The 14,971-nt window shown below is 46.5% G+C and overlaps 1 protein-coding gene across 1 annotated transcript in view; it reads left to right on the forward strand.

Moving 5' to 3' along the window:
* Positions 6,644 to 14,971, forward strand: part of CDH20 (cadherin 20) — a 213,400-nt gene continuing 205,072 nt past the window's right edge. The window contains exon 1 of the mRNA XM_018039785.1: positions 6,644 to 6,775. The gene's annotated coding sequence lies outside the window, so the exon portion shown is untranslated. The remainder of the gene's footprint in view (positions 6,776 to 14,971) is intronic.

Here is a 14,971-nt window from a genome sequence, read left to right on the forward strand (position 1 = left end):
AAACACAGCTGTAGCTGCATCGCTCCCTGCCTCAGAAGCGACACCTTCTCCACGGCCTATGGAAAAGTAGAGACTACGCCACACGCCCTCCAAAGCCCTCTGGGGCCCTCCTGCCTTTCTCATTTCATGCCCTTTTAATATCACACGTATTTGCGCTGACCACAATCACAGAAATCCCGCAAAATTGCCCTGTGCTTTCCCAGGCCACTCGATCCTTTCGCCAATATCCAAGTAATATCCATTCTTCAGAACACGGCAGGCTACAACCCATGGGGTCACAAACAGCTGGACATGACAGAGTGACTAAGCATGCGTGCATTCATAGCACAGACCAACCATCACTGCTTCCACGGAACAGTCTCTTGTCCCTTCTCCAGTGAAAATAAGCTGTCTCGCCTGGGGTCATACAGCGCGCCATATTTTATTCTTTAATAAAGACTACCCCTTCCTGCCTTAGATCTTTTACTTTGCTAAATATCAAGGCCCCTCTCTCAGATTATAACCTCCTTGAGAGCAGTCACTGGTTTTCTTTCTCTTTGAAACATCTCCAGTAACTAGTCCAGCACCTTGCCTGGTAGCAAGGACACGGTGGTCAAGTTTGTCAGATTCCACTGAGTGGATCAGCACCGGCATCTTCTAGAACATTGTCACAAGCACTGAGTGTTTCTCTGACTAGTTCTTCTTGGAGGTGATGGTCGGTGGGCACAATTTTCTCCATGATATTCACAAACTCAGTGAAACAGACAGGAACTGACAGACATCAACAGTGAGAGAACCAATTTCTTCTGAGAATGAAAGTCACTGATTAACCCACATTCAAGGACCAGAATGAATGTGCACGCTACATAAAAGCAAAAGTGAGGTAACACAGAGCCTCACATGGGCTCAGCACGTCATCAGTCCAGAAGCACCATCTAATTTCTGTATCGGTGCTACAGAAAAATAAGGAGCACATGTATTAACGGGGATTCTCAATGTTGTGAACGTGCATGTGTGTCCAAAACAACTGTTTTATAATGAATATTTATGGTAAGATGTGCTACAAAGCTGCAAAAGTGCTTTTAGTTGTCATTGCCATCAGTTCTACCAAATAATTATCATCTCAACTCCAAAAATATCCTGAATGGGTAATACTGAATAATCTAGATCATGAAATTGCATTAGAAGGGTATTAGCTGACTCAGGAGACTAATTATAACGAGGTATTGAGCTGCTTATCGCTCATCTCAATTGTAAAACCATAAACCACACCGTGCGGGCAGCGGCTGCCAGTCAGGATCAGTGTGGAAGAGTGAAACAGCACTCTTCCTATCGAACAAGGATGGGGAGTTCCAGCTCTGTCAGTAATGCGGCGACCTTGGGAGCTCTTCATAAAGATCATCCCACAGGAGGAAAGCGGATTCCGGCCTTACAGAAATATGGCTATACTAGCAGCTGACGCTGCTCATGCACAGAAAACACTCTTAACGCTGCAGAAAGGTTGCACACTCACTCACCTTTCCCAGGCTAATATCGTCTTGCTTAATGGGCCAGTTTAGTACTACTATTAACCAGATGATTATAATATGAGCAAGTGTTATCCATCCATGTCCTAAATAACAGTAGCTGACAAAATTATCAAACTGTTTTCTCACCCATGGTGTTTATCAGCCAGAGGTTGAGGCTACAATTATTTATATTTATTCCTGAATCTACTTTTTAAGAATAGTAAAAATAATGTCATTCCAGAGTGTTTTTACTGATAAATTTCCAAAGCACCTGCCAGTTATCCATTTAATCCTATTAGCCCAGTAAAGTCAATGGGACGCATTTTGGAAAGCACGCAAAGCTGGTGTTGGAGTGCTTTCTGAGCACCTGCAACTCAGCTGAATTTGAGGATAGGAAAATGATTAAGACAAGGTTCCTGGCTTCAGGTTGCTTTTGGTTAGCGGTGGAGACAAGACATTGTGTTCCAATTACTCCTTATGCATCTTGAAGTCCTAAGGGAACACAAAGGAGGAGATTGTATTTCTACTGGGAAAAAAGTGTGTGTGTGTGTGTGTGTGTGTGTGTGTGTGTGCGCAGCAGCAGCACAGTGAGGAGAGTGTTGGACAGCGGGAGACAGCTTCCCCAAGAAGACGACTTTGTCACCGGATTAAAGTCCCTGTTCTATTTGTTCCTAGGAGAAGCTCTGAGTGTTACTGAATCTCTGTGTGCTTGAGACTCTTCACTGATTAAATATAGATAACATGCTGAATTCACAGGGTTACTAGGAGGATGGAAACACTGAGCATGGTTGTGGTGGTGGTTTAGTCACTAAGTCATGTTTGACTCTTGGGACCCCACAGACTGTATCCCACCAGCTTCCTCTGTCTGTGGGATTTTCCCAGTAAGAATACTGGAGTGGCTTGCCACTTCCTTCTCCAGGGATCTTCTTTAACCAGGGACCGGCTCACATCTCTGGTGTCTCCTGCATTGCAGGCAGACTCCGTACCATTGAGCCGCCAGGGAAGCCCATGATATAGCATATGGGAGAGCAGTTTGTGCGTATCAAAGCACCCAGTCTATATGATATTATTACTTCCACCTTGCAGAGGCACCAGCTAGGTCCACTCCAAAACTGAACTGCTGGGCCAAGATTGCCCCACCCCCTGTGGTGTGCTCAGGCGCTCAGTTGTGCCCAGTGCTTGTGACCCCGTGGACCAGAGCCCACCAGGCTCCTCTGTCCCTGGGATTCTCCAGGCAGGAACACTGGAGTGGGGGCCACGCCCTCCACGTCCCACCCCCTTCCCTGACACCAACATCCCACCGAGGCCTCTGGCGGTCCTTCCACGACAGTGTCCACTTCAAGTTCGGGGCACATGTTGAAAGCACACATCCTCATGCCATTTGATGGGCCCTAAAATCACATTCAAATATTCATATCAGTAAACATTCCAACATCTGAAGACTCCTCTGTGAAATGTTGCCTCCAGCTCCTGAGAGGATACTCTCCGTAAAAGAAGGCTCCAACAGAGATCCTCATAAGGGAGGAATTGCAATGCAGAAAATTCAAATATTTAATACAGGGATAAAGCTGTATATGCTTTTTTTTTAAGACAAAGGGTTTCAAACTACCCAGAGTTTCAGAGAATAAAATATAGCAGATCCTCAACTGTTTTAAGTGATTCAACTGTGAACTTCAATAGAAAATATTTGAATAGAAATGTGACTTGCATTTAATAGATACTCAATGGCTGTTGAATTCAGAGATCTAATCTGATCATTTTTACCCCTAAAATTGGAATAATAAAAATTTCCCCTCAGATAACATCTATCAATCTTGTTTTGAGTCAGTCCATTATGGTCCATTACTTAGTTCCTCAAAGATAAAATTTTATTTAAATCTAATAAAAAGGCTGCAATTCGGAAAAGGAGTACATGAAGGCTGTATATTGCCGCCCTGGTTATTGAACTTATATGCAGAGTACATCATGAGAAATGCTGAACAGGATGAATCACAAGCTGGAATCAAGACTGCCAGGAGAAATATCAACAACCTCAGATATGCAGATGACACCACTCTAATGGCAGAAGAGGAACTAAAAAGCCTCTTGATGAAAGTGAAAGAGGAGAGTGGAATAGCTGGCTTAAAACTCAACATTCAAAAAACAAAGATCATGGCATCGGGTCCCACCATTTCAGGGCAAATAGATGGGGAAACAATGGAAACAGTGACAGACTTTATTTTCTTGAGCTCCAAAATCACTTCAGATGGTGACTCTAGTCATGAAACTAAATTACTCTTGCTCCTTGGAAGCAAAGCTACAACAAACCTAGACAGCATATTAAAAAGCAGAGACATCACTTTACCAACCAACATCCATATAGTCAAAGCTATGGTTTTTCCAGTAGTACAGATGTGAGAGTTAGACGATAAAGAAGGCTGAGCTCCAAAGAACTGATGCTTTCAAATTGTGGTGCTGGAGAAGACTCTTGAGAGTCCCTTGGACTGCATGGAGATCAAACCAGTCAACTGTAAAAGAAGTCAGTCCTGAATATTCATTGGAAGGACTGAGGCTGAAGTTGAAGCTCCAATACTCGGCCATCATATCAATGAAGAGCTGACTCAATGGAAAAGACCCTGATGCTGGACAAGATTGAGGCAGGAGAAGAAGGGGATGACAGAGGATGAGTTGGTTGGATGGCATCACCAACTTGATGGACATGAGTTTGATCAAACTCTGGGAGATGGTGAAGGACAGGGAAGCCTGGTGTGCTGCAGTCCATGGGGTTGCAAAGAGTCGGCTACAACTGAGCAACTGAACAACAACAAATAAATCTCACCCATATATATAATCGTTCCTCCCTTGTTAATAAGCAATCTGGAAAATCTTAAGTAAAAAATGTTTATTTACTGTATACTATGTATCGTATCAGGCAATGTGTTGAGAGATGGAAATATTTAGACATTCATGGGAATTTCGCAAATAATTGTATTTGCTGAATATTATCCATCTGTATTAGTCAGGATTCCCCAGAGACACAGACCAGCAAGCAATAGATAATAAGTAAATGACTCATGCAATTATGGAGGCTGGCAAGGCTAAAATATGCAGAGACGATGTCCCAGCTACAAGCTCATCAAGTGGAAGAATTCTCTCTTACCCAGGTGAAGGTCAGGCATTTTGCTCTATTAAGGCCTTCAACTGATTGAATGAGGCCCACCCCCACTGAGGACGGGAGTCTGCTTTACTTAATCTAAATGTTACTCTCATCCAAGAACATCCTCACAGAAACACCTAGTACATTTGACCAGATCATCAAGCACCCTGTGGCCCAATCAAATTGACACATAAAAATAGCCATACCAAAAAAAACAAAACCCTCTTTTTCCCTCCCCTCGCCTTTAAATTTAAGTAGGAAATTAATCACCAAGGACAAGTCACCTCAACAAAACATCAAGAAACTGGCTGTATTTTTAGATAAGGGGGCAATATGTTCTGCCAATGAACTGAGGGCTCAAACATATTAGACTGCTTGGGATCAGGGTTTGTTTCCACCACTTAAGACCTATGTGATGTGGACGCATGATTTTGCTATCCGAGCCTCACCTTCCTCATCTATTAAAGTAGGAAAATAATAGTGTATATTGAATAGAGTAGCTGGAAATTTTAAATGAGAGGACTTGTCTAATGCACATCACATACTAAGTTCTTCAGAAACATTAGCTGCTCTAACATTAACAATTCCTCCTCTTTTAGTGAGCTCCAACTCCAGGCCTTACTAAACCTATTAAAATGCACACAACCGCCTTAGCCAGGTATTCTTCTCTATTCGCACACACGAGGATGGTATCAGTTACTTACACACATAGTGTTATCCGTTGTTGATACACATAGATCATTGACTAACAATTCAATCAAAATAGCTTTCTGTATTCAAAAACTCTGTGATGCGGGAGGAAACCCTAAAATACCCGAAGATTATAAGGAGAGATTCGGATAAAGTACTGGGCAAAGATACCTTCTCACCCACTGGCTAAACCCAAACTGTCATCAGTAAAGGTGAAGGGCCTGGCATTCCGGGGTAGGAGGCAGGAAGAGAGAGATTGTCCCTCCTGCCCACCTTGTCTGTTTGGCCACCAGATGGAGAAGCTTGGATCATGATTGGGAATTACCTTCTAGAATGGCCCTGCCATAGTCACTGTGTGAGTTGAGAAGCTCTCTTCATCCCAAGGCGGTCTCAGCTTCCTCCTCTGAAACTTGAGACCTTTAGACCCCTCTGTTCCATCTCTCCTTCCCCTAGATGCTTAAAACCCAATGGTTTTGCTATGAAGACAAAGACGATCTGAACGCTTGGAGAAACTCTAAAGTAGATGACTGAGCTCTTCCTCTCCGTCTGCCAAGCCTCCTCACTCCTCCTCCTGAAAACGATTAGCGTCCTCAGCATCCTCAAGGTCAACGTTGAATCCAGGCTGAGACTCATCTCCTTTCCCATCCTGTCTGCCCGTCTTGCTTTTCTCACCAACTGCCTCTTCCAGAATTCACAATGCGGGCAGAGTAAGTGGCTTCAAGTTCAGGGGGAGTCTAGGGCAGAAGCGCCCCCTGCGCCTGTTTACCGGGCCTCTTTCCTCTGCCTCTAACATTTCCTTACTCCGTCAGCCAGTGGAGGAGCAGGAGCATTTAAATGCGGCTCTAAACTGCGTTTAAAGAATTAACCCATTTTGCCCCTCACTGGTCTGAACCACAGGGTGCCAGCCGGACGCTAATTGCTTTCTTCTGGTGGCGTTCCAGACGGCTCCCAAGAAGGCAGGAGCGCATATTCCTGGCACCAATTGGCTCATTCAATTTGCTCGCACTGCATTAGCCTCTGCCGGAATATTCATGAGCAGGGGAATGAGGGCCGGCAGAGGCAGGCGACAGCCACTCGGGCTGGGGAAGGCGCGAGGGAGGGGACGCGGGCCGCGCGCCGCGCTCGGGGGCCGGTGACCGCGCCGGGGGCCTCTGCTCGCGGCCGGGCGCAGCGCCGGGCACCGCGGCGGGCGGGGCGGGGCCTCGGCGGGCTGGGCGCGCCGGGCATCGAGCGCAACTCCTGGCGCCCGCGCGGAGACTTTGCCAAAGAGCCGAAGGGCGAGACGCTGTGCCACTTCTGACGGAGGGGGCCGGGGGGTGGGGGGCCGGGGGCAGCGCCTCCAGCCGGGGCGAAGGGACCAGCGGGACAGCGGCCGCCCGGGGCGCGGGGCCACCATGTGAGCCGGACGCCGGCCCCGAGGAGTCTGGACCGAGCGGCCCCAGAGAGGCGCCGGCCGTGCCAGGTAAGCGGGGAGCTCCTGGGTGGGGGTGCCGCGCGTTTGTCCCGGGCTCGGGGTGCGGGGCTGCTCGGGGCGCCGGGGTCCGCGCTCCCGGGAGCCCCCTCGGGCGCTGCGCGCGCTCCGGCCCCGCGCCGCGCTCTCCCCGCAACTCCCCGCCACCGCGGCCGGCCTGCCAGCCGGTCGGAGTTGCACTTGCTCGGACTTTGGGGGCAGGGGACGCTAGGGCGCTCCCTTCGCGCTGAGGAGCCGCTTTCTGCAAGCGGGAGGGCGGTGGGGCGGGCCGGGGGCTGCGCGCCCGGCCGTGGGGACCCGAGACCCTCGGGGGCGCCGACCCTGGCCGCACCCTAGTTGCCCCCGGGCGGCGGCGCCTCTCCCCGGCAGCCGCTGGCTGGAGAGGGCCGGCCGCGTCCCCGGCTCGAAGACGCGCGCCGGCGGGGGACCCGAGACCTGAGCTCCAGCGAGGCTTGGGCGCCGCGCGGTCGGCCCCCGTCCGCGCCTGGCGCGGCACCCACGCCCGAGTCCGGCCGTGGGAGGCGACCGTGGCGGCAACTCGCTTCCCCGCCACCTGCCGGACACCGCCAGCTCCCCGGGCCCGATGCCCCCGGGGACGCTCTGGATGGCGCGCGGGTTGTTTGGGCTTTGCTCCCTCTAGTTGCTGTGGATGGAAACCGGGGGTGGGGCGGCGGAGGACCAGATGGGGTGAAAGTTGCCGATGTGCAGAGGAAACGCTCTCGCGGAGTTCCAGCGTGCCCTTAGCAACACGGAGAGACTTAGGCTGGACCTGCGACGGAGCATGACTCTGCCTGGCTATCCCCCTCGGGTTGGGCTGGAGGATGGAACCCAGAGGGCAGCTGGGAGGCAGCGCCGAGCTGTTTTTTACGCCCCCCTCCCAAGACAGGCTGAGAGTAACAGGGCTGGCATCAGACCACTGGGGGGTTTCCTATGCCATCATTAGTACTGCTATTAATGCTGTTGTTATTGGCACGGATGCCAGAAAGGATTTTGTCTTCCGATTGTTATCAGTCGCTTGGAAACTGAGCCTGCCCCTCCCCGCTCCCAAATGTCCCTTGATCCCTTGATGCTCCTCCCAATCAAAGAAAATTATCCCTCAGATCTGTGGGGGTGTCAGGGACAACCCCTCCTCCCTGCAAAGGAACTGGAGCTACGTAAGAACACCAGAAACAGCAAAAAGTCGCAACTCCACAACGCGCTGGCACCAGCGCTCTAGGTGAGGGTTATATTTCTATCCGCTCTAGCGTCCTTTGGCTCCAGAACGGTGGAGGCATTGCCAGTCTCTAACCCATACTGGACTCAGCTGTCTCTTTTGGTGTATTCCTACAATTTGGAAATAAATGTTTCTCTTGTTGTGACCCTCGCCGTCCCACTGGGCACGTCACCTGGCCGCGGCAGGCTCCAGCTCCCAACACCAGAGGCTACCCAAGGGCACCTGCGATGGCCTCCCTGGGGCTTGGCCCCTGGTCCGAGCTGCTCCTGGGTGCAGAGCTGGCCAGCTGATGACGCAGAAGGCAGGCCAGGAGGGTGGGAGAACAGCGTGTGAGTCAAGCCAAGAACAGGAGATGAGGTCAAGCCTCCTCGCTGGCCACACCCCTTCCTGCCAGAGAAAAGAGAGAGACAGATGGAGAGCAAAGGGAAAGTCTTAGAAATTGGACCCAAGCTCCAGAGTCTATTTAGGCTGTTGCCATTGACTTTGCTATGACCTTCCCTTGCCAGTGCTTCCGATTTCCCCTGTTTGCCAATGCATGGGTAGCCGTGCCTTTCTAATAGGACAGTCACGGTGAGATGATCTAATTTTGTATCCCCAAAATGCTGCAAGCACCCTGGGAAAAGACAGTCTATGAAATACGCAGTTTTAACGTTTTGTGGGAAAAGTTTGCTACACTGCAGGTTACGGAGCTACATTTTCAGCATGTGTGCCATGTGGCAGTGTGAAATTAAAATGGGAAGGGAAAGTGCAAACATAAAAATGACTTAGCATTCTTGACATTCTTGTAGAAAAATTATCTTTCATTTGGGGAGAGTTGCCCGGGAGTTTAATCAGTGTTTATACTACTGAAACGCCCCCTTCTACCTTTCTCCCCAGTAAAATTTTATGACCCAGTTCTCCCAGGAAAGGCAGTGGGAATGCAGAAAGTGAGCATGGAAGGGTTGCTGGGCAGCCATCGCATAGACTCTGGAGACTGGAACAGGAAGAAAGTTGCCATCCTCCTTGCGGAACAGGGAAATGTTCTTCTGGAAAAAAACAGTTTAACAGTGTAGGGCAGTCGACCCAGTCCTGGCTGTTGTCTATTCACACATTCAGGACCAGAACTCGATGCTCCAAAGAGGGCTAAGCAGGGGGACTTGCTCACCTCCCTTTGGTAAAGACACTGCCCAGCTCCGCTCTTGGGATTGCTGTTAACTTCTCTCTCCCTGCCTGCTCACTGCACTCGTTTCCCTGGCCTCTGCAAAGCGATTGAGATGTACTGTGTCAGTCCCTTATGTATTTGTAAATATCTCCCAAGTTCTGAAGCTTCTCAGAGACGTGCAGCTGTTGGCAAATTCAAGGAAATAGTTGGAAATAATGAAGAGAGTCACTGAAAAGTGGGTATGTTTTTCCCTGGTAGAGAAGTTTTTGAATGCCTTTTGAGCTAGAAAATTAGCAGTTTAGAAAAGCAGAAGGGATTTCCTTGACTTCCCTCTACTCAGAAGCCAGGAGCTGTGTTTTTCTTTCCCTCATAGTAGTGAGCACTGTTTGGTTAAGCATTTTTTTTACAATTTTGGACTTAAAATGGGCTTCGGCCTGATGGTGTTCTATGAAGAGAGGAAAAATGTAAAGAGATACGGAAGGAAGAGCTGCGGTAGCTGGGACATAAATCAGCCAGAATATATGGGGGAGTGATGAGAATAGGTCTTTTCACCCTAAAAAAAGAGTGTCCACTCTGGAAGAAAAAGAAGTCTGATTATTGGCATCCAAGGCTGAAACCAAGGCAGCTGATGCTGAGAGGAGCCAAAGGGCAGTTCTTCTTAGTTTAGAAACAGCAAGACAGTCTCTGCCAAAGGTTGCTGTAAACACGGAATAAAGATTTCATTGTGGGCTGGTGTGACTAGAATAATTAGGCAGCTAATTGTTCATTCTGATCTGGTGGTGGTGTGATCAGCAGTGCAGGGCAGTGAGAATGAGGGTGAGGGAGAAACAGAGCAGTGGCACATCACCTTTATCTCGCTTGCTTTACTCTGAGGGTAACAGGAAAGTCCTGGCTAGCTTTTCTTTCTCTTTTCAAAGTGTGTTCATCTCCCCAGAACCCCGGGAGCGCTGGCAGCCTGAGATCCTCTGCTGCCATTTTCCCCCTTCCAGGTTCCACTCTGGTTATGGACAAAATTTCTCATCCTCTAAAATCAGCACGGGAAGCTACAGTAGGAATGAATGGACTAGGCAGCTCCAGCTTTAATTAATAGGCTTGCTCTATGCAGACCTTAGTATCAGCCCGATCAAAATGTCCACAAACAGCACCACTTTTTTGTGCTTCTCCAACAAATATTTCACAGATATATAAGGTTTAAGAAGTAAATATTCCATTTTTGACATTTAATTATATTTTCTGTTGTGAACCAAATTGCCTAGTGATTAATCTTTCACATTTAATTGAAGAAATGGCCTCTTCAGTATTTTCATACTAATTTAGGATGGGAAAAAAGCAAACGTAAGCAATAAAGGTGATTTTTAAGTGACTGAGCAGCTACAGTTCTTATAGGCAGTGGACTGTGACTTATTGTTATTTACTAAAAGATGGCACTGTCGTAAATCCCTTCTGAAATGACTTCTGCAGTGAAGAAATGAGTAAAGGAATGGAGAGCATTACGTACTTGGCGTCTGGGGTGCAGGAAAGGAAGAACCATGTACTCGTTAGTTCAAACCCTCCCTGAATCTCAATGTTGACCTAGAATATGGAGCAAATTCTCATTATTTGAATTTTAAAAAGGAACATTTTTAAGTGTCAGTGTTAAGTATAATTGTTCTGGGAATAAATACACTATGCTATAAAGAAAGCATAATAAATCACATAAGGTCATAAAGTCTCATAAAGAGAAATACTTGGTTTCTCCAAGATACTCATTCTGTCTCAATTTGTTTAAGAGGTACAGAACTGTCCTTCCTAACCTTCAGTTTCTTTTATCCATCCTGAATCAAAAAGGACTGCAAAGGAAGAATACTTACTGAAGTGTTAAGAAAGCAAAAGTGGTACAAAACTATTGAGCTCTCAGAAGGCAGAATTCTACTTTACAAAACGCACTGTCTACAGCAGTTAAAAATAGAAAATCATATTTCCACATTGAATTATAGAAGCAACCCATTTTAAAGAGAAATTTAGCCTTTTCTCATTGAATTGCTATTCATGGTTTGCTAAATAGTTTTTCAGAGTAATCTGCCAATCTGCTAACCAGGACTGTCTAGTTAAGAATATTCCTAATTACATATGGATTAACTTAATTTTAGAACCCTAAGAATATTCAACTCAAAGCATTACTCAAGTGCAATGCAAAACAGAAATGGTCCAATTTGCCTAAAGGTATATGTAATATTTTTAAGTTTAAAGACTCATAAAAGAGTGAACATTTGGTATGGGAGTACATCAATGAATAACTACAATAAAAGAGTAAGGAAAGCTATAAACTGTTGGATCTTTTAAATATATGCAAAGGAAGGTTATAGCAATACAGCTCATTTCTCCTTCCAAAACAGGAAGGGCCAGCCATGCAAAATACAGCTGTCAAAGACTTGTACAACACTGCCCGAAATGGAAGTATTTTTGCTATTTATAAGAATGCTTGACAATCTAATCAAAAGTTACAAATGTATTCCAACAAATGCCATTATCATGTTAAGAGTAAAGAGGTATCTTGTATGGAAGAGATATTTCTTTATAGTTCTGTGCTCCTAACTGGAATCTTATACATAGTAGATTCTCAATAGCTAGGTATTTATTTCATTTTTATAAGGAAAATAAAATCGAATTAATGGAATTTCCAAGATAGATGAGTTTATAGTAAGTCAAAAACCTGAATGTTCTTTGTTACTTCAAATTCTTTCTCTAAACTGGCAAGATATGCTTGTGACCAATAGTCATAATTATAGGCAATATTCTGGTCTGGGTATGAGGGAAGTTAAAAAAAAAGTAAAGAGGAAAAATGTAAAGACTTTCCTTTTACTTTAGATCTACCTGAGTATTAGGTGTGTTTCCGTATACCCAAGTTGCCAAAATGCACAGCGTCTCTGCATAATAAAGCCGCATGTCTGTGCTCAGCCGCTCCATAATAAAGATGACACTTTACCAAATGGTTATTATTCACAAGAAGTCCTCACACAGAGTCTGTCTTTGAAGTACTGACGTACTGACTGATTATGACTCAAAGGCTGCTATGGCAGCTAATAAAGGGTAATTCATACAATAACTTCATTCCACGGCAGTGGCCCCCTTGGGTGTCACAGACGTTTGTTTGACACACAGCCTGATGGTCAGACCCAACCATGCAGCTGCAGCCAGGTTCAGCACCAGACGGGAGGGCCGAAGCCTGCAGGAGGTCCCCCTGCGCAGCCCACTCCAGCCACCTGTCCTTCCCCGCCGATGACGCAATGAGCTCCGTTGACTGTCCCCAAAATGAAACGCAGGGGCCCTAACGGGCTTCAGTGTCCATACGCGTAGCATCACACTGTTCTTTGTTTGTTTTCCTTTGAGGTCTGACTTTCGTTCAGTGAACAAGATGGTCTCAGAGTTTTCCTGGAGAACAGTACATAGTATAATACGTTGGCATGCTGCTGCTGCTGCTGCTAAGTCGCATCAGTCATGTCCGACTCTGTGCGACCCCATAGACGGCCGCCCACCAGGCTCCCCCGTCCCTGGGATTCTCCAGGCAAGAACACTGGAGTGGGTTGCCATTTCCTTCTCCAATGCATAAACGTGAAAGTGAAGTCGCTCAGTCGTGTCCGACTCTTAGCGACCCCATGGACTGCAGCCTACCAGGCTCCTCCGTCCATGGGATTTCCCAGGCAAGAGTCCTGGAGTGGGGTGCCATTGCCTTCTCTGATACGTTGGCATAATTGGGAGCTAATAGTCAAGAGAAAACCAGGCTAGAATTAACAAGAAGATTCAATTACCTCTGTTCCCAGAGGCAGCCGCTTACCAAGACTGGTGCTAAATTTGTGGCCGAAACAGGACGGGGAGATGGGCAGTGCAGCTTATTTGCTCTCCAGCTGATATCTTTGGATGGAACCAAGCCTTGGTTTCCACTTTTCACCAGTAAACCAAAGCAGAGTTTATTAGATAGCAGCTGATAGAAATTGTTGAATGCACGCTTTAAGAGTACAGCTGGGCATAAGTCTTTTAGATGCGTCTATAAAAATGTGTGGTTAAAGACCTTGTAACTATTTTCCTCTGATGGAATGATGTGCACTTCATACCATATCCATTATCCCTTTTTTTCGGTTTATAAAGCTAGTGACTTGGAACCCCTATCGATTCCTAATGTGGGGTTAATGTACACATATTATGAATAATCAATGAACTTACCATAATCTGTTTGTAAAAACCAACAAGAAGTAATTTTATGTAGCACGTTTAATTAGAAGTTAGCTGAAGGAGTTTCATTTAGATGTAATCTCTGAAGGAAACCAAATATGTGTTTTTGTTTTTAAAATTTGAAAGATCCTCAGCACTCTGATAAGAAAGATTATTATCAATAGCACCCAAAACAGATGGACGTGAACACTCAGTTTTTGCATCTAAGATCCTTTTCCATTCAGATGTTTTGAGTAGACACGTAGAATGCACAGTATCACCTACTTAGTACCTTTTAACTCTGGCGGGGGCGGGGTGTTGGGAGGAAGCCAGCTGAACATGCCAGCCATTTCTGTGCCCACCCTCACACAGACCCAAAGGTTTCCTTCATTTTGCTTGTATTGTTAAGAAACAAGGCAAGTTTCAATATCTCGTTTTCAAATTCCTTGATCCCTTACACCCAAGGCCTCATCGGAAGTATGAATTGCAAAGGCATCATCATTACATCATTGAGAGAAGAAGCCACACTGGAGAGCATGTGTCTTGTAAGCTTTTTTTGGATATTGAATAAGACTCTAAATCTGTGCCATACTTTTTGCACAAACTGGCAAGAACTCCCAAGGATGCTCGTCTTATAAATAAATACGAAATAAGATTTATGCTATCATTAATCTCACTGCTTGGCTTCCCAGGTGGTGCTGTGATAAAGAATGCAGGAGCTACAAGAAACACGGGTTCAATCCCTGCAACCCCTAGAGCAGGAAATGACAACTCGCCCCAGTATTCTTGTCTGGAAAATTCCATGGACAGAGGAGCCTGGTGGGCTACAGTCCATGGGGTTGCAAAACAGTCAGACTCAGCTGAGTGACTGAGCACAATCTCACTACAAATTGTATTTAAAGCAAATGGTATCTAGCAAAGTACTTCTTCGTTAATATTATAGTTTTGAAGTATTATAATGGTATCTACCTTTATCCATAGCCTATGTTCTCCTCTCAATAATATTGGGAACATTTATTCAGTCTAAAAATATGAGGCATACTCGTATTTGGAAATAAAATCCTTGAGTAGTCATTAAAAAAGTAATCCATTTGGCAGCTCAGCACCTTGGTGGAATACTTCAGGCAGCTAAGCACAGAGGTGATCATCGGATTCATGGGGCTGGTGAGTATTTGAGGTCAAACTGCAGAGGCTTCTTTCTTTGAATAAGAAAAACAACAGACTTCTTCATGATATAGAAGTCCTGTCCATTTCTGTAGATACATCTATGCAGAGTGCCTATGTCGACTGAAATGCATTCAGAGAGAACGTAGAAAGGGCCGTGCAAACAGCCACCACTGAGTTAGTCCTTGCCTCTGCGCCAGACACTGTGCTAAGTGTGTGGCTCAGACGGTAAAGAATCTGCCTGCAGTGCAGGAGACCTGGGGTTCAATCCCCGGGTCAGGAAGGTCCCCTGGAGAAGGGAATGGCAACCCACTCCAGTCTTCTTGCCTGGAAAATCCCAGGGACAGAGGAGCCTGGCGGGCTACAGCCCATGGGGTTGCCAAGGGTTGGACACGACTGAGCGACTGACACTCTCACATAGTGCGCTTGTGTCAATTAAAATGCACGGCATTCAGAGAGAACGTAGAAAGGGCCGTGCAAA

This window comes from Capra hircus, chromosome 24, assembly GCF_001704415.2.
Source record: "Capra hircus breed San Clemente chromosome 24, ASM170441v1, whole genome shotgun sequence".
Lineage (NCBI taxonomy): Eukaryota > Metazoa > Chordata > Mammalia > Artiodactyla > Bovidae > Capra > Capra hircus.